We start from the raw sequence: 18430 nt of genomic DNA, 5'->3' as shown, positions 1-18430 counted from the left end.
GAGACATCTACATATCCAAATGTACAGGTTACACACAATTGTATTTATATACAGAAGTATGTGATGTAAAATATGCTGTGAGCTCAGACAGAAACCACTGGAATCTCCTTGTGGGATTTACTGCCCAGACCTAACCCTGGCCTGAGTCAGAACCTCGGGAGGGTAGGGGAAATACATGCTTAAAACAGGTTGTGCTCTGATGCAGACAGCTTGAAACCACCACTGGACACAGAATTATACATGTATGCTTTTAATGCTGGACTTGATGCTTGTATAACGCAGGCCTGACATAGCAGGCACTTTGTTAGGCAAAGGTAGAATCCTGTGTAATGCTATATTGAAGGTTTAGTTTACAATCAGAATTTATGGGGTCCTTGACCATATTGACTTCACTTCACTACTAATGAATTATGTTAACTGACAACTGGTGTACAGGAAACAGCCCGCTTGGAGACAGCTTCGGCACGCCGAGAAATGGTCACTGTGCTCCTCTGGTGCCTTCCGCTCATTTGGAATCCTCACCATTGTGGTCTTAGGAGAGAGGCAAAAACCTAACCCAGGAACTTAAGTGAATTTGGTCTCAATGGTAAAGGAAGTCATGGAGAAAAACCAAAGAAGTGGTTTCCTAGACATATCTGCTCCATTAATAGTATGACACCCCTGTCCCCAAATATTTTCCCTCTCACCACTGACATCATTCCACTTCATCTGACATACATCCTGCTGTTCCGCCCATTAAAGATGCATTTAGGTTAACCCTCAGAAAATGCAGGATTTGGGTGGAGAGCAGCTCACCCCCTTGCCCTTCAGTTGACATGTCCTTTCAGGGGACCATCAGGCTGCCTTGAGGTGCTAGAATTTCTAGCACCAATGGGTGCTAGAAATGAAACTCCCTGTATCTTTCTGCTTCTCACTGTCTTCCCTGCAACTGCCTGGGTCTGGACCAGCTTCACTTCTTGCCTGCTGCCTCTAACTGCTATTGGCTACTCTTCTTGCTTCTGTAGTCATTTCAACACAGAGCAGCTAGAAGGTTTCCTCTAAAAATCTTCGATCAGGCATGCCATACCTCTGCTCAAAATCCTCTAGATAGCTCCCAGTCTCCCCGAGAGTAATATCCCAGCTCCATGCATAGCCTACAAGCAAGGCCTCTGCCCTTTGTTTTATTCACTCCCCCTTGCTCAGCATTGGGCAGCCTGTGAGACCACTTTTCCTTTACCAGATCTTCCCTGCTTGCTCCCATCTTACAGCTTTGCATCAACTCTTTACTCTGCCCTAGATCTTCCCAGGGCTGGCTCCTTCTCACTCTTCAGGTCGCAACTCTCCTATCTCCTCCCTAGAGAAGCCTCCTAATTGAAAGTCTCAAGTCCTGCATCACTCACAGCACAAAATTTTGATTGATATGATCTTATTTATTATCTACCTCTCTCCCTGAAAGCGTAATAAGCTTAGGAGAGTAGACACTGTCTTCTTCACCACTGAATCCCCAGGGCCTGGCTCTGGTTTTAGTAAGGATATTCTTGGTCAACGGCAAGTAGCTGAAAATGCAGTTCAAATGATGGAAAAGGCCAGCGATGGGGCTAATCCACTGGCACAGTTTAATCAGGGTGCCTGCTCCATTTCTCTGTGATTCTCTATGCATATCCTTCTCAGTGCATTGGTGACATCCTCAGGTTTCCCTCCCTCATGAGGAAAAAATGATTGTAGCCATTTCTGGGCTTCACCAGCACACTGCTGACAGTCATCAAACCTGCGAACAACCCTCTGGGCTTTACTCTGGACTAAGGTAAAACTATCAGTGAAACGATCACTTTGGTCATGCAATGCCAAGCATTGGTGAGTTTGTGTCTGGACAAATGCCCAGTCCCAAACCAATCACTTGGAGATGATGCTGGTTAACTCAGGCCACTCAGTGCCCACCCCTGGGAGAGGTTTGATGGGGTGGGGGTGGTGGCATTTGATGCTGGTAAGGCTCTCAGCAATGTTGGCTGCAGAGTTCCACCAATTTCTTAACTGGATGAGGCAATGCACAAGTTCAGGTCTGGCCCATTAACATGTACAAAAACGAAGAATGGAGGGGAGGTGGGCGGGAGACTCAAAAGGGAGGGAGACTCAGAAGGGAGGGGATTTATTCTAGAACATCGTATGGAAAAACCTGAATGAACTTTTTGGCCAACCTTATATGCATATATACAGCTGATTCACTTCGTTGTACAGCAGAAACTGACAACATTGTAAAGCAAATATACCCCAATTATAATTTTTTTAAAGAAAGCAGAATGAGAGTAGAAATAGAATCTGATTTTCTCAGCTATGTGTAAACTATACAAATATATATTTAAAAGAAAAATGTATGTGACATAGCCAGACTTTGTTATTTTAAAAATATTCACAATAGAAAATGAAAATGTTTTGGGGCTGTGAAAAATGAAGTCTGTTCACATTTCTCTATTCCATTTCTTTTCAAAAAAATTGGATGTAGGACAGATAGAGAGTATTGTGCCTCTTTTCCCCCTCGTGTTTCTGCTGCTGTTAGATAGAGACAGTCCTCATCCTCCACACTTTGCTCACTCTTCACTCCCAGTCCACCCTGATCCCAACTTGAATCGCTCAGTCGTATCTGACTCTTTGCAGCCCCATGGACTATACAGTTCATGGAATTCTCCAGGCCAGAATACTGGAGTGGATAGCCTTCCCCTTCTCCAGGGGATCTTCCCAACCTGGTGAGTGAACCCAGGTCTTCCGCATTGCAGGCGGATTCTTTACCAGCTGAGCCAGGAGGGAAGCTGCAACTAGAATTAAGGTTACATAAAAATTGAGTGACCAATAAAATAAACACAAATAAAAGGTGAGTGGGAAAGGAATAGAAGGCTTGGTAAAATGAGACAAGCAAGAGAAGTTAACCAAATTCTGACTAACATGGCAAAAGGAGTCAGTGGGGAAGGCCACCTGCACTAGGCTGAATTCTAAGATACCCCTCAGAGCCCCATCCCCTGTATACATGCTTGTGTAGTCCCTTTCCTCTTGGACTTGTATGAAACCTGCAAATATGGTGGGGGAGTAGCTCCCTTGATGGGGCTACTATATTAGTTTGCTCAGGCTACCATAAAGTACTGCAGACCAGGCAGCTTCAACAATTGAAGTTTATCTTTTTACAGTTCTGGAGGCTAGAAGGCAGAGATCTAAGTGTTGGCAGAGTTGGTTCCTTCTGAGGTCTCTCTCCTTAACTTACAGACGGCTGTCTCCTCCCTGTGCCTTCACATGCTCTTTGCTATGTGGATGTCTGTGTCATCATCTCTTCTTTTAAGGACACCAGCCATATTGGATTAGGGCTCATCCTAATGACATCATTTTAACTCAATCACCTCCCAAAGACCCTGTCTCCAAACCTAGCTATATTCCGAGGTTCCAGGAATTAGGATAGCAACATGTGTAGTTAAGGGGAACACATTTCAGCCTGTAACGATTATGCTGTATCTCTCATGGGCAGAATAATGTTCACATGTTAATCCTGGGAACCTGTGTGTTACCTGACTTGGGCGATGGAGACTTAAAAGTGAAGATGAAACGAAGGTTGCTATTTAGCTGACCTTAAGAAGGGGAGATGGAGAAGGCAATGGCACCCCACTCTAGTACTCTTGCCTGGAAAACCCCATGGACGGAGGAGCCTGGTAGGCTGCAGTCCATGGGGTCACTGAGATTTGGACACGACTCAGTGACTTCACTTTTACTTTTCACTTTCATGCATTGGAGAAGGAATTGGCAACCCACTCCAGTGTTCTTGCCTAGAGAATCCCAGGGACGGGGGAGCCTGGTGGGCTGCCATCTATGGGGTTGCACAGAGTTGGACATGACTGAAGTGACTTAGCAGCAGCAGCAGCAAGAAGGGGAGAGTATCAAGATTTATCTGGGTGGGCCCAGTGTTATCACACAGGTACCCCTAAGATATATTCACTTACTAATTCCTAGAATCTGTGAATGTTACCTTAAATGGCAAAAGAGTGGAACTTACCTTATATGAGAAAAGATGGGGTTAAATTTAGGATCTTGAGAGGATATCCTGGTGGGATAATCTTTGCTAATACCTGACAACCTAAATACCATCACATGTATCTTTATAAAAAGGAGGTAGAGGGAGTTTGAAACAAACCCATAGAGAGGAGAAGCCATGTGAAGACAGAGGCAGAGATTAGAGTGATGTGGCCACAAACTAAGGAAGCCTGCACCTACCAGAAGCTGGGGGAGGCTTCTCGAAACACCCGCCTCCCAGTGGTGGGCTTAAGAGAATTCAGGGGGATCGTCAAGACTTGGTTCTCAACGGCCTGACTCCCATCCCCGGTTTCTGCTGGGGGTGGGCTTTTGTGATCTGTGCATTTCTGTGTTATTTTAAAAATATGCACAAAAAAATGAAAATGTTTTGAGACTGTGAAAAATGAAGTCTGTTCACATTCCTGCATTCCATCTGCAGGCGGATACCACAGCAAGCAATTTTCCTTACACTCTTGTTTGCCCAGTGCCGTGCCCTGTGTCTGACACAGAGTACGTGTCCAGTGTGTATGTTAGGTGAATGAATGTCATTCCATATTATTTGCCTTTTAAGAATCCTTTGTAGTGAGTTCCACATTTATATATTGTTTCTGTTTCCTTGAGCCCCTGAAGCAGCTGAATCTGCCATAGAAGGAGAGTCCTGGGAGGGGGCAGGTGCAGCCCTGCCAAGGACTTAACCCACATGAGTGGCAAGGAAACTGCCAGAATATGGCCCCATGTTGTTGTTCAGTCACTAAGTCATGCCCAACTCTGCGACCCTACAGACTGCAGCAAACCAGGCCTCCCGTCCCTCACTGTCTCCCAGAGTTTGTCCAAGTTCATGTTCATTGAGTTGGTGATATCTGCCCTCAATATGACGTTTGCTGCAGAATGCACATTATTCATGTTTGATATCATTTGAAACGATTCTTTGATGTCAGAAACAGATGTCGTTTTCATTCTAGAAGGTATTTATTCTTTCTGTTAACCCAGTGCGTTTTAAAAGTTCAATTTGTGACAATTCCATAATAATAAGTGATAATTTTTATGTTCTCATCTGTTTCATTAAGCTTTGGTTTTACTAATTTACTTTGCTTTTAGTAGTAACTACTCACTTCCTTATAATAACCTTCAGATAACTTGATGATTATGCCCAAACCAAGAGGTTTAGCCACTAGAGTGTCTATCTCAGCACGACCTCTCTAACCAGAAATGACAGATGTTTTAATCATCACACTGAACTCAAGGAAAAAGCTTCTTCAATCCTGGTCACATGTTAAAATGTATGTAATTGTTTTAACAAAATAAGCATTAGAATATTGAATATTTAATTATTTTCATAGTGAATATGCAATGTGGTTTTTGGTGCCTAAAGAGATCTTCTCTCTGTACCAAGTATTAGTTTCTTTGGGGGTGAAGTCATTGTCTTCCATGTTCCAAAGAATATATAGTGGATTTTCTGAGAATCTATCAGACTGTCCCTTGCAAACTGGCCCAGTGGGGTACGTTGAACTTTCTATTCCAAATTCTGTGAGTTGTAAAAGATCCTAAACAAAAATTGCAGCACATTAAAATTTTTTAATAGACTTAACTTTTTAGAGAAATTTTATGTTCATAAAATTGAATGGAAAATACACAGAGTACCTATATACCTCCTCCCCACCCCAACAGCCTCCCCTACTATCAATATTTCAAACCAGAGTGGTATATCCTTCCTGCCTCTGCCCCCCAACCCCCAACTCCTGGCAACCATTGATCTTTTCACTGTCTCCATAGTTTTGCCTTTTCCAGAATGTTATATGGTTGGAATGATGCGTTATATAGACTTCAGATTGACTTCTTTCATTTAGCAATATCATTGAAGGTTCCTGTATATTTTTTTATGGCTTTATAGCTCCTTTCTTTTCAATGCTGAATAATATTCCATCGTCTAGATAGACCACAGTTTGTCCATTCGCCCACTGAAGGACATCTTGGGTGTTTCCAAGTTTTGCCAGTTATAAATAAGGCTGATATAAGTACACGAGTGCATGCTTGTGTGGAAATAAGTTTTCAACTCCTTTGAGTAAATACAAAAGCATGCAATTGCTGGTTTGTATGGTAAGAGTATGTTTAGCTTTGTAAGACACTGCCAAACTGTTTCCCAGAGTGGGGGTACCATTTTGCATTTCCAGCAGTTAGGAATGAGAGTTCCCGTTGCTCCACGTCCTTGCCAGCATCTGGTGTTTCTGTTTTAGATTTTGGCCCTTCTAATAAGTGTCCAGTGGTATCTCTTTGTGGTTTTACTTTGCAGTTCCCTAATGACGTACGATACTGAGATTTTCATGTGTTTATTTTCCATTTGTATATCTTCTTTCATGAGGTGTTAAAACATATCTTTATAATAAATGCTTTAATAAAGATAAAAAATCTGACAAACTTTTCAAACCCTGTTTAGAAGTCTTCCTGTTCATTTGGCTGTTACTTCCCATTACCATTAATAAGAAACATTTTGTAAAATCTGAGGTCCAGCAACTAAATATACAGTTGGTGCTAACAACATGAGGATTAATCTGTGGACCATGCAGTATTGTACTGTTTACTACTAAAGAATATTTGTGTGTAAGTGGACCTGTGCATTTTGAAGCTATGTCATTCAAGGGTCAACTGTTTAAATTAAGAATGTCCAATTTGGGAGAAGTGCAATGGGCAAGGAGACAGAAGTTATAAATTCTGGTTCCTTCTTGCTACCAAATGTTTCATCTTGGGCAGGTCAGTTCCCTTTCTTAATCTCTGTCTTCTATAAAGTAAGGGTAATGGCTAAGATTCAACTATAGCTTTTTTTTAATTTTTGTGTTTTTTGTTAGTCTCTATAGCGGCCCCATCAATAAAGAGATATATCTGAGCCCCTTGATTGCCTGATGATAAAGTTTATATTATCATCTTGAAATTTTTCATTAATTTTGTTATATACTGAAATGAAGAGCTTAGAATGAGGCTGAAACCTAGCAACCAGCTCCCCTGAAATGCCTCATTGAATGTGTTGTATGTAAAGTGTATCAGGGGAGAGCACATATACAGTGAAAATGGTAACCATGCTCCAGCATTAATTTCATTTGGTGACTCACCGACTCTGTTATCCAAGGATGGCATTGATCTAAATTGTGACCTTTTCTTCTATATCATATTAGAATAATGCCAGTAAAAGGGCAATGACTCACCACTGGAACAGATTCTTCTTGAGAAAATTAGCAGAGCTTTATCATGGAAATCTTGGTCACAGGGTCTTTTATTAACTTCACCTGGTGAGTAAGCCCATCCTTTGCCCAGCTAGTTAAGGGCCTCTTTTATAATATGTCCTGTGGATTCAATCTAGTCTAACCATATTACTTTGTTGATGCTCTCCTCTTCTGGCTGTCATTTAGGCTTTGAAAGCACAAAGTAATTTTTCACCGAATCAGTTGTTAATTATCATCACCTCTGTAATTTGAAGAGCCTTACGGGGCTTGTTTTGCACTCTAGACTAGTTTTCATACACAGTTTGTGGAGATAAATCCCTTTATGGATGTGTATTAATTGTGTGTCTGTACTTGTAGAAGTGGATACTTGATGATAAGAGTGTTGAAATTACTGTATTTTCAGTTACCGAATGAGCACATTAGGAATTTGGGTATTAAAAATAAGACCTTGTAATTAGACACAGTTTGCTTATTATGTCAGTATACCCTGGTCTTATTCAATTATATGTCATGGCAATGTTTAACAAGTATAATAATTATCACTTGTGTTTAATTTAATCCACACTTCTCTAGCCTACAAATTCTAGAAGGCCATTGGGCATAACTGGTTCTATTCCTCCAACAGAAAATTGCACATACTTGAAAACTTGGTAAATACACAACTAGAAGCAACCATCATGTGATCATCTGGTCTCCCTCTTCATTGTGCAGTTGAGGCCTAGAAAGGGGGAAGTATAATTGCTTGCTGAAGGTCACACAGCAAACCATGGAAAAGGTGAGACAACACTCAGTTCCCCAGCTCTCAGACCAGCCCCTTGGGATCACAGTAGTCCCTCTGAATCAGAATCTCTGGGGATAACGGTGAGTGTTCAAGAGAGTGTTAAATGATATTCTGTGCCATCTGTTTGAGATGCCTGTAGTATATTTAGAAACATTGCTTTCCCAAGTGGTCACAGCATATAAGGGCTGGGACTCAAAGCAGGTAAATGAAGATATTTTAAAAATTCCTCTCTATGGTCCCTCTTGATCTCACCATGTAAGTCTCCTTGAGTGTGAGGGAAATTATAGATGAATGACCAACTTCCCCTCAAGCTGGGGAACTGCTGGATGAATTGTGACTTAGTCACAGAATGGCAAGAGTGAATGAACCAACTTTATATGTATTTATATAAACATGGATAGTATTGAGGGGGAAAAAGGAAGTTGAAAATAGGATATATATATATATATATACACACACACATACATATACACACACACACACATATATATATGTGAAGACAGTTGTATTCTGGACATATTTGGAAGGATGAGTCAATGGACTGGGTGTTAGGGAAATCATTGAATCAAGTAGGACCTCAAGGTTTCTGTCTGGGACAACTAAGAGTTATTCCAGGAAATGGGGCAAATGCAGTTTGGTGTAGGGATGAGAAGCGTCTCAATGTCCTGTTTCACCATATTTCCAGGTAATAGAGGTGAGAAAATAAAGCCAAGGCAGTGTTTTTGCTTAAAAGAGCTATAACTCAGAGTGATATTTTTCTACTCTGCAGAAATGGTTGTTACCAAAACAGATTCATTTTGCCCAGACATGCAGCAAGCCAAAACGCTGACATCAAAGTTTGCAACAAACAGAGGGTTTATTCGAGAAGCAGCCAAGCAAGGAGATGGGAGAACAAGTCTAAGGTCCGCCTCCCTGAAGGCCAGGGCCTCGGGGCATTTACGGGATACAGAATAAAGAAGCAGCGTAATCTGAGAATGGGAAGCAAGGGACAAGGTGATTGGGGGAAAAAGTGTGGGAAAAAAAGCCGTTCAGGGCAGGTATAACTAAGCTCCAGGCCTCTGCATGTTCAAAAATGGAGGCACTTAGCAGGATTTGAGGGTGGAGTTTTTGGCCCTATAATGTCAAAAGTCCCAGTCGGAGGGTCAGTGGTCCTATCTAGTCTTAACTCACTCAGCTCCAATTAGATATGGCTGACTCCAAGTTCCTGGAAAACAACGTAGGCAAACATATTATTTAGGCTACCTGCTACTTGGAGGACCTGCAAGCCTTGTAGCCACAATTAAAATGACCCTGATTAGTGAAGGCCAGTGAAATAGATTTGACTAATGGTTACCCACAGGTTCAAAATCATTCATGAGTAAGTGGAACCATGTCATATATGGGTGCACCATTTTTCAGTTTATGAACTGCTTTCATATCCACTTTTCAAGCTGACTGACTGTCACCTCTGGAAATTGGTCCAACAGGATCCATTCTCATATTCCAGGAGTGGAAACTGGGATGCAGAGAGTGTAAGTCCAAAGGCTGGAATAGAAGGTGTGTCCTTTCTTCCTAGGTCAGCAGAGGGCAGTTAAAACTGAGCTTTGTCTTTCATGGGCAATATGTTTGCTTTTCTTTACCTTTGACATGCACCCAGCTAAGAATCCACTTTGGTTTTCTCCTCTTTTAATATTACATGCAAACTTTATGTTATTTTACATTTTAAAATCTCCTCTTATTATTTTAATATTTCTACATCAAAAAAAGCAGACAGTAATTGTGTTGTTCACTTATTTTTAGACAAATTCAAGTGTTTTGAATCATCTCTAAAAGCTTATTTCCACAGCACATAACAAAATTAATTAAATTGCTTTTTGAAGCAAAGCTGTTTTGTTTCCCACTGAAACGATGACTCATGAGGTCCGACTGAGGCTCATTTATATTCCTCCCCCAGCAAGTAATTTAAATGTGAGTTATATAGAAAGGAAAAGAAAGAAAGAACAAGGAAAACAAACACACAAACAAAGAAAACTTTCCCTGGCTTACCTCTTTGGCAAACTTTCCTGGAGGTGAAGCTACCTGGGAGAAAGCTCCCTCAGTACCAGACATTCTTACTGATAACAGTACTGATAACCAGCATCTCCATGTCCTGGGTTATGTAAACGGATCAGGGAAGGTAGATTTTGGCCCAATATGAGGAAACATTTTCTGATCTGCCGAGATTCCCAGTGTTGGTACCATCTGCTTTGGGTGGCAGTGAGCTTTTTGAAACATGGATGTAGTCAAGGCTGCTTGGTGGTGGTGGTGATGGGGTGGGTAAAGGATTTTCTTGTTAACAGTGCATGGTCCTGGCATATTAAAGGAATAACAGGGAGCCCAGCCAATCTGAACCGTGAGACAGTGCAAGGTCAGGCTGGGTAGTAAAGTGTGGCAGGATGATGGGGGTATCTTGAGTTTAAACAATATCCTGAACAAGAAAACATGGGTATAGGCAATCACTTTTTATTTTATCTAGAACTTTTCAGCCCTTGGAAACATAGCACCTAGCATGCAACAGACACATCATGAATGTTTGCTGAATGCCCACCTATAGGGCTTAGGAAGAGGAGGAGTGATGGAATGAATGAGCTAGTGCTTGACCCAGAGCTTGACCCAGCGCTTGGCAGAGCAGTGGAAGGGATTCACAGTGCTCCTATGTGGACTTTTAAAGGCTGGCTTGGAACTGAGGGGAACTTGGAGCCTGTGTTCTATCTGAACATTGTGGCTTTGCTACAAATCCTGTGTTTTTTCAGTGATGGGTGAAGTAGGCATTTATTTCACCTTGTGCTTCTTCTGGTGGCAGTGGGCGTTGAGAGACTGTCCAAGCACCCTTTCTGGGTTTTCTGTCCGTTTTCCCCAAAAGTCAGTAAAGCAAGTCCACTGAGATATACTGCCATGTCCCTCCTAACTGTTCTGCCACCCCCAAAGCCCTCCCACCTGCCCACCAATGCACTCATTTGGGTTCTCACGCCAATAGCAGAAACAGAATCAGTTCATTTTCTTGCTTTTTATTGAGACCTATTCTGCTCTTGGCTATAGTAAATTTCACTGATAGAAAGGGAAGGAGGACCCTCAGAGAGGGTGGCTAGGTGATTGATAGGGGTGGGCATGGGTGGCTCGATTTGTTTTAGAAAGCAAGAGGCATCCACAGAGCCCTACTTAGAGTCTATTTCTCCTTTATTTTTAGCAACACAAGGCCAGGTAGCCCCCAGGAACTGAAGGGACATGGAGATGATATGGGTCCATGTTTATTTTTTCCATTTTTAGAGGCATGCCTCATGGATGAGCTTAACGTGATACACGTTAGGGAACGCGTATCACATGTTTCAGGGGACACTTTATCTACTTCCCATAATTACTCTGGGCCTTAATGACCTCGGGGTGAGCAGAGATAAGACTGGCCTGTGGCACCCATGTAGGTGGGTTTGCTGTGGGGGTGAGTTCAGGGTGCCCTTATTGAGATTATGACTCCTATTTTCTGAAGACTAGTGCTTATTTTGAAATCAATTTGGAAACTGTACCCAAACAAAATGAAAATCCCCTCCTGTGACAAGCATGGACCACTTTGTAAAGCCACAGATGTCACTGAAAGGCTACATTCTGCAGAAAATACCTGCAATTTAAAAATATGAGCCTCTAATAGAACCACCGTGGAGTCTGCACCTATTTCATGTGGCTTCCAGCCACAGCACAATTATCTCCTGAGCTCTTTGCTAACAACATTAATTACCTACAGGCCCTCAGACAGACAGACAAATCCAAGTCAGAATGCATTACCAGGTTCAACACTAATGGTGAGCAGAAACTTTGCTTTTATCATTTCCACTGGCCACTGCTCAAGCAAGCTTGAAAAAAAAAAATCCCCCATTTCCGTATCTACAGAAAACACTTTTTTCCCAGGTCAGGATACATAACAGCCACCAAATAATAGGAAGTAGCTACAAAAGTTGCTTATTTTTCAAAGTCTAACATTTTATCTTACTGATAGTAAATAAAAGAATGATTCATAATAGAATAATGACCCCCCCATTATTTCTTAATCTTTTATTAATCTCCTTATTATGAATGAGGGAAATATGCTCAAAAAGATATTGCTTTTTCTGCTTCCATAATAAACAACAGTAATTTTATGGTGGAATGTATTCCCTCTTCTCTACAGGGAATGACTTATTTGCTTTAGGACTGAACAAAATGAGAAATTATGACATCACTGAATTTACTTTTAAAATTAATATGAAGCGCCTGTCATGAAAATATGGATCTTCCCAGCGGGGGAAAATGTGACTAATATCAAATGAATCAGAAATCTGAAATGTCAGGCTGTCATTTACCTGAGCAGTTTGTTTTGGTTCTGTACAAGGGAGCCTGGAAGGCAATAGGCAATTGGGAATAGAAGCAGGGAGATAAACAAGGCCAAAAATCAAAATAAAAAACAAGAAACCATTGCCACCCAAATTCTTATGAGCTGGCCGTATTTTCACTGACTTGTTACCTGAGTATGGAATCAACAAATCTGTTGCCATGATCACAGAATCTTGGAACTTAATGAACCCAGAAGTTTCTTAATAGTCTTCATTTCTTTCTTTCTTTTTAAACAGAATATCTTTTCCTACCAAAATTTAATATCATAATGGGAAAGTTTTGTGAGCACAGCTATTCTGGCTAAAGTGCACGTGTGTGTGTGTGTGTGTGTGTGTGTGTGTGTGTGTGTGTGTGTGTGTGTGTGTGTGTGTGTGTGTGTGTACTGGGGGGCTGAGGGATGTTCTTTCATACTCATCCCAACTACACCCACCCACAGCCTCTGAGAACCTTCCCAGGAAACTCAAGGCCTTGAGGAGCTAGGAGAACAGACTCAATCCACTCCAAAGTCCTCTGGTAATGGATGGCTTAGAATCTCTGAGGTGGCCCAGGATAGGCCTGAGGTCACCCAGGGAAACCAGAGCCACATTAGAGCGGGTCTCCTGAGCTGAGCTGTGGATCTCTCCCCATGCTCGCCTTTTTCTTGGCCCCTCTGCCTGAGGACAGTTTGCTACTGAAGGGTATTGCTATCATTAGCTGGCCTCGCATTTCAGATGTTAAGAAACTTCCCTGCTCTGCTGTTCATCTGTGATTCTTTGGTCCTTGATCAATTTCATGACATTTATTACAGAAATGAAGCTTAGAAGTTTGAAGCATTCTTCCTCATTAATAATGCATTTTCTCTTTTCATAATATAAATATCATTCAAGACCCAATTAAAATGTCCCCAATTTTTTCAGTAAGGAAAGACCATTTATAACGCAACTTTGCCATATGTTCTTGTCCCAAATGCTTGTCATCTCAATTACATTGTTCACAACTGTCTGGAATGTAGAAGCCTTGGCAGAGTTGGGCAGTCATATTTCAGAGCCTGAATACACAGCATTATCTGGTCTGCTTGTATGGGTGAAGGTAAAGGAGCCAACTTAGATACAGATCATGTGCTATTTTTAGTGCATTTCTGAGACATTATTAATTGAATTCAGTTGATCTCTGCTTCAACTTGGCCTGCCATCATTTAATTGCTGAAACCTAAGACAGAACTAAAGGCTACCAAAACAAAGTTCTATTTGTTGGTCAGTCTACTGTCTTGAAAGCAAACAGCATAGTTAATAACATCCCATCTCACTAGGAGAAAGTGACAGTTACTCAGTCGTGTCCAACTCTTTGTGACCCCATGGACTATAGCCCACCAGGCTCCTCTGTCCATGGAATTCTCCAGGCAAGAATACTGGAGTGGGTTGCCACTCCCTTCTTCAGAGGATCCTCCTGAACCAGGGATCGAACCCAGGTCTCTTGCATTGCAGGCAGACTCTTTACCATCTGAGCCACCAGGGAAGCCCCTCACTAAGAGAACCACTAAATAAATAGGTACTGTGCCATGGCCACTTCTTGATTCTGGAGCTATTCCAAAGAAAGGTGCCAGAGTCTGGGCCAGAGGTACAGCTGACTCAGCCCTCACCATCCACAATGCCCTTTCTCCTCCCAGGACAGCCTCACAGTGCTGTAAAGGAACCCAGCTGTAAACACCAGCTGGCTTGGCTGTAGGTGAGCAGTGCCATTCACTTCCATTGCACCCACACTGAGTGCCTATGTTTTACCAGGCCCTGTACATGGAAACATCAGTATTGAGATGGATGAGACATGGCACCATCTGAATGCAGTGAGGGCTGGAAGGACAGAGGCATAGATAAGCAGGCCAGTACTATGTGGAAATTGCACCAAAGGAGGTAGGGATAGGGTGCTTTGGGCCCACAAGAAGGAAGCAGCTAACTCAGGCTGCAAGGCAAGAGCAGCAAAATCAGGGAATAGCAAGGGCATCTGGGAATCAATGATGGCTAGGCTGAGTATTTCATAAAGATTTAAATACATCATTTGTATTTATTATCAGAGGATATATATTCATTGTAGAAAACAATGACTCCTTCCAAAAAGAAAAAAACAAAAACAAAAACCACCACCAGAGGTAACCACTGCTTACATTTAAAGCATATCTGAAATTTAGTCTTTCTATCATCTACCTATGTATGTGACACAAGTGCTTAAAAATGTACAGATAGATTAAGTGACTGATTTGTTGCTTCCTCTTAAAAAAACCTAATAATACACAACAAATGCTTTTTCATGTCATTAAATATTCTTCCACATAATTTTTCATTGTATGAGGTACCATGATTGCCTTAACCAGTTCTCCATTATGGATATTTAAATTATTGCAACATTTTCGCTATTATTAACTGTGATGATTATCCTTACACTTCAGTCTTTTTATGCATCTATAATTATTTCCTTAGCACAAATTCCTGGAAAAGTGCTGGGTGGGTGTTCTGCATATTTTAAGACTAAATACCAACCAGCAGTGTGTGAGAATTTCCATTTTCTCCCACTCTTGCTGATGCCAAGGTGCTTCAAAAAGTATTAACCAGGTTAAAATATAAATATCTCTGGGGACTTCCCTGTTGGTACAGTGGTTAAGAATCCACCTTTCAATGTAGGGAATGTGGGTTCGATCCCTGGTCAGGGAACTAAGATGCCACATGCCTCGGGGCAACTAAGCCCTTGCAGCAACTAGAGAAACTAAAAGTAATAAAATGTAGTATATTATGTAGTCTATTATCTGAGAAATCATCATACCACCTTGATGTTACCTCAAAGGAGGTAGCTTAACCCTTATTTTTCTCTGAGTTGCAGCAACATCAACATGGAGTGACTGATTTCTCAGATAGTAGACTACATTTCATTACTTCTTGTGAGAGAGTGGCTAATGAGATAAGACACCCTATGCTCTTACTCTGTGCCCAGTGATAAGAGCCAAGTGCTGTCTCAGTGCCCTGGGAGGTAGAGCCTGTTTAAAATATGAGGAAATGCAGGGTCTAAGAAGAAGTGAAGTAGCTTGTCCAAGGTCACACAGTCAGTATGTGGCTGAGCCTGGATCAAGGTGTTCAGTTCAATTCAGTTCAGTTGCTCTGTCATGTCTGACTCTTTGTGACCCTGTGGACTGCAGCATGCCAGGCTTCCCTATCACCAACTCCCAGAGCTTGCTCAAACTCATGTCCATTGAGTTGGTGATGCCATCCAATCATCTCATCCTCTGTCATCTCCTTCTCCTACCTCCTTCAATCATTCCCAGCATCAGGGTCTTTTCAAATGAGTCAGTTCTTTGTATCCAGTTGCCAAAGTATTGGAGTTTCAGCTTCAGCATCAGTCCTGCCAATGAATATTCAGGACTGATTTCCTTTAGGATGGACTGGTTGGATCTCCTTGCTGTCCAAGGGACTTTTTTTCTTTTTTTAATTTTTTTTTAGTTTTTTATTTTTTAAATTTTAAAATCTTTAATTCTTACATGCGTTCCCAAACATGAACCCCCTTAGAGATTTCTCCAACAACACAGTTCAAAAGCATCAGTGCTTCAGTGCTCAACTTTCTTTAGAGTGCTGATTCTAAAATCCCTGCCCATGATGAGCCCTCAGTGGTAAGCAAAAGCCAGGGCAGAGGAACTCAGGCTGGGATGGTGGCAGGCAGGGTTGTGATTGGGCAGGATGGCTGACCTTAGATCGTTAGGATGCATGATCATTAGTAGTGCCACCTGTTTGTTCGCTGTGACCAATCATGATACAATGGTATTAAGTGAGCAATACTTACAAAAGTAAAAGACAGTTGACTATTTCCTTTCCCATGTTAGAAAAGTTTTCGGCTATTATTTCTTCAAATATTTTCTCAGGTCATTTCCCTCTCTCTTCTTCTGGGACACCTATAATGCGAATGTTGGTGTGTTTACTGTTGTCCCAGAGGTCTCTTCAGTTCAGTTCAGTCGCTCAGTAGTGTCTGACTCTTTGCGACCCCATGAATCGCAGCACGCCAGGCCTCCCTGTCCGTCACCAACTCCTGGAGTTCACTCAGACTCACGTCCATTGAGTCAGTGATGCCATCTAGCCAGCTCATCCTCTATCATCCCCTTTTGCTCCTGCCCCCAATCCCTCCCAGCTCTGATGCTTTTCCAATGAGTCAACTCTTCACATGAGGTGGCCAAAGTATTGTAGTTTCAGCTTCAGCATCATTCCTTCCAAAAGAAATCCCAGGGCTGATCTCCTTCAGAATAGACAGAATAGATCTCCTTGCAGTCCAAGGGACTCTCAAGAGTCTTCTCCAACACCAAAGTTCAAAAGCATCAATTCTTCGGTGCTCAGCCTTCTTCACAGTCCAACTCTCACATCCATACATAACCACTGGAAAAACCATAGCCTTGACTAGACGGACCTTTGTTGGCAAAGTAATGTCTCTGCTTTTGAATATGCTATCTATGTTGGTCATAACTTTTCTTCCAAGGAGTAAGCGTCTTTTAATTTCATGGCTGCAGTCACCATCTTCAGTGATTTTGGAGCCCCCCAAAATAAAGTCTGACACTGTTTCCACTCTTTCCTCATCTATTTCCCATGAAGTGATGGGACCAGATGCCATGATCTTTGTTTTCTGAATGTTGAGCTTTAAGCCAACTTTTTCACTCTCCTCTTTCACTTTCATCAAGAGGCTTTTTAGCTCCTCTTCACTTTCTGCCATAAGAGTGGTGTCATCTGCATATCTGAGGTTATTGATATTTCTCCCGGCAATCTTGATTCCAGCTTGTGTTTCTTCCAGTCCAGCGTGCCTCATGATGTACTCTGCATATAAGTTAAATAAGCAGGGTGACAATATATAGCCTTGACGTACTCCTTTTCCTATTTGGAACCAGTCTGTTGTTCCATGTCTAGTTCTAACTGTTGCTTCCTGACCTGCATACAGATTTCTCAAGAGGCAGGTCAGGTGGTCTGGGATTCCCATCTCTTTCAGAATTTTCCACAGTTTCTTGTGATCCACACAGTCAAAGGCTTTGGCATAGTCACTAAAGCAGAAATAGATGTTTTTTCTGGAACTCTCTTTACTTTTTCCATGATCCAGCGGATGTTGGCAATTTGATCTCTGGTTCCTCTGCCTTTTCTAAAACCAGCTTGAACATCAGGAAGTTCACGGTTCACGTATTGCTGAAGCCTGGCTTGGAGAGTTATGAGCTTTACTTTACCAGCATGTGAGATGAGTACAATTGTGCAGTAGTTTGAGCATTCTTTGGCATTGCCTTTCTTTGGAAATGGAATGAAAACTGACCTTTTCCAGTCCTGTGGCTACTGCTGAGTTTTCCAAATTTGCTGGCATATTGAGTGTGGCACCTCAACAGCATCATGTTTCAGGATTTGAAATAGCTCAACTGGAATTTCATCACCTCCACTAGCTTTGTTCATAGTGATGCTTTCTAAGGCCCACTTGACTTCACATTCCAAGATGTCTGGCTCTAGATGAGTGATCCCACCATTGTGATTTTCCGGATTGTAAAGATCTTTTTCGTACAGTTCTTCTGTGTATTCTTGCCACCTCTTCTTAATATCTTCTGCTTCTGGTAGTTACATACGGTTTCTGTCCTTTATTGAGCCCATCTTTGCATGAAATGTTTCCTTGGTATCTCTAATTTTCTTGAAGAGATCTCTAGTCTTTCCCATTCTGTTGTTTTCCTCTATTTCTTTGCATTGATCACTGAAGAAGTCTTTCTTATCTCTTCTTGCTATTCTTTGGAACTCTACATTCAGATGCTTATATCTTTCCTTTTCTCCTTTGCTTTTCGCCTCTTTTCTTTTCACAGCTATTTGTAAGGCCTCCCCAGACAGCCATTTTGCTTTTTTGCATTTTTTTCCTGTGGGGATGGTCTTGATCCCTGTCTCCTGTACAATGTCACGAACCTCAGTCCATAGTTCATCAGGCACTCTATCTATCAGATCTAGGTCCTTAAAGCTATTTCTCACTTCCACTGTATAATCATAAGGGATTTGATTTAGGTTGTACCTGA

Source organism: Ovis aries, chromosome X (genome assembly GCF_016772045.2).
Source record: "Ovis aries strain OAR_USU_Benz2616 breed Rambouillet chromosome X, ARS-UI_Ramb_v3.0, whole genome shotgun sequence".
Taxonomy (NCBI): Eukaryota; Metazoa; Chordata; class Mammalia; order Artiodactyla; family Bovidae; genus Ovis; species Ovis aries.
Note: the sequence above shows the minus strand (reverse complement) of the source record.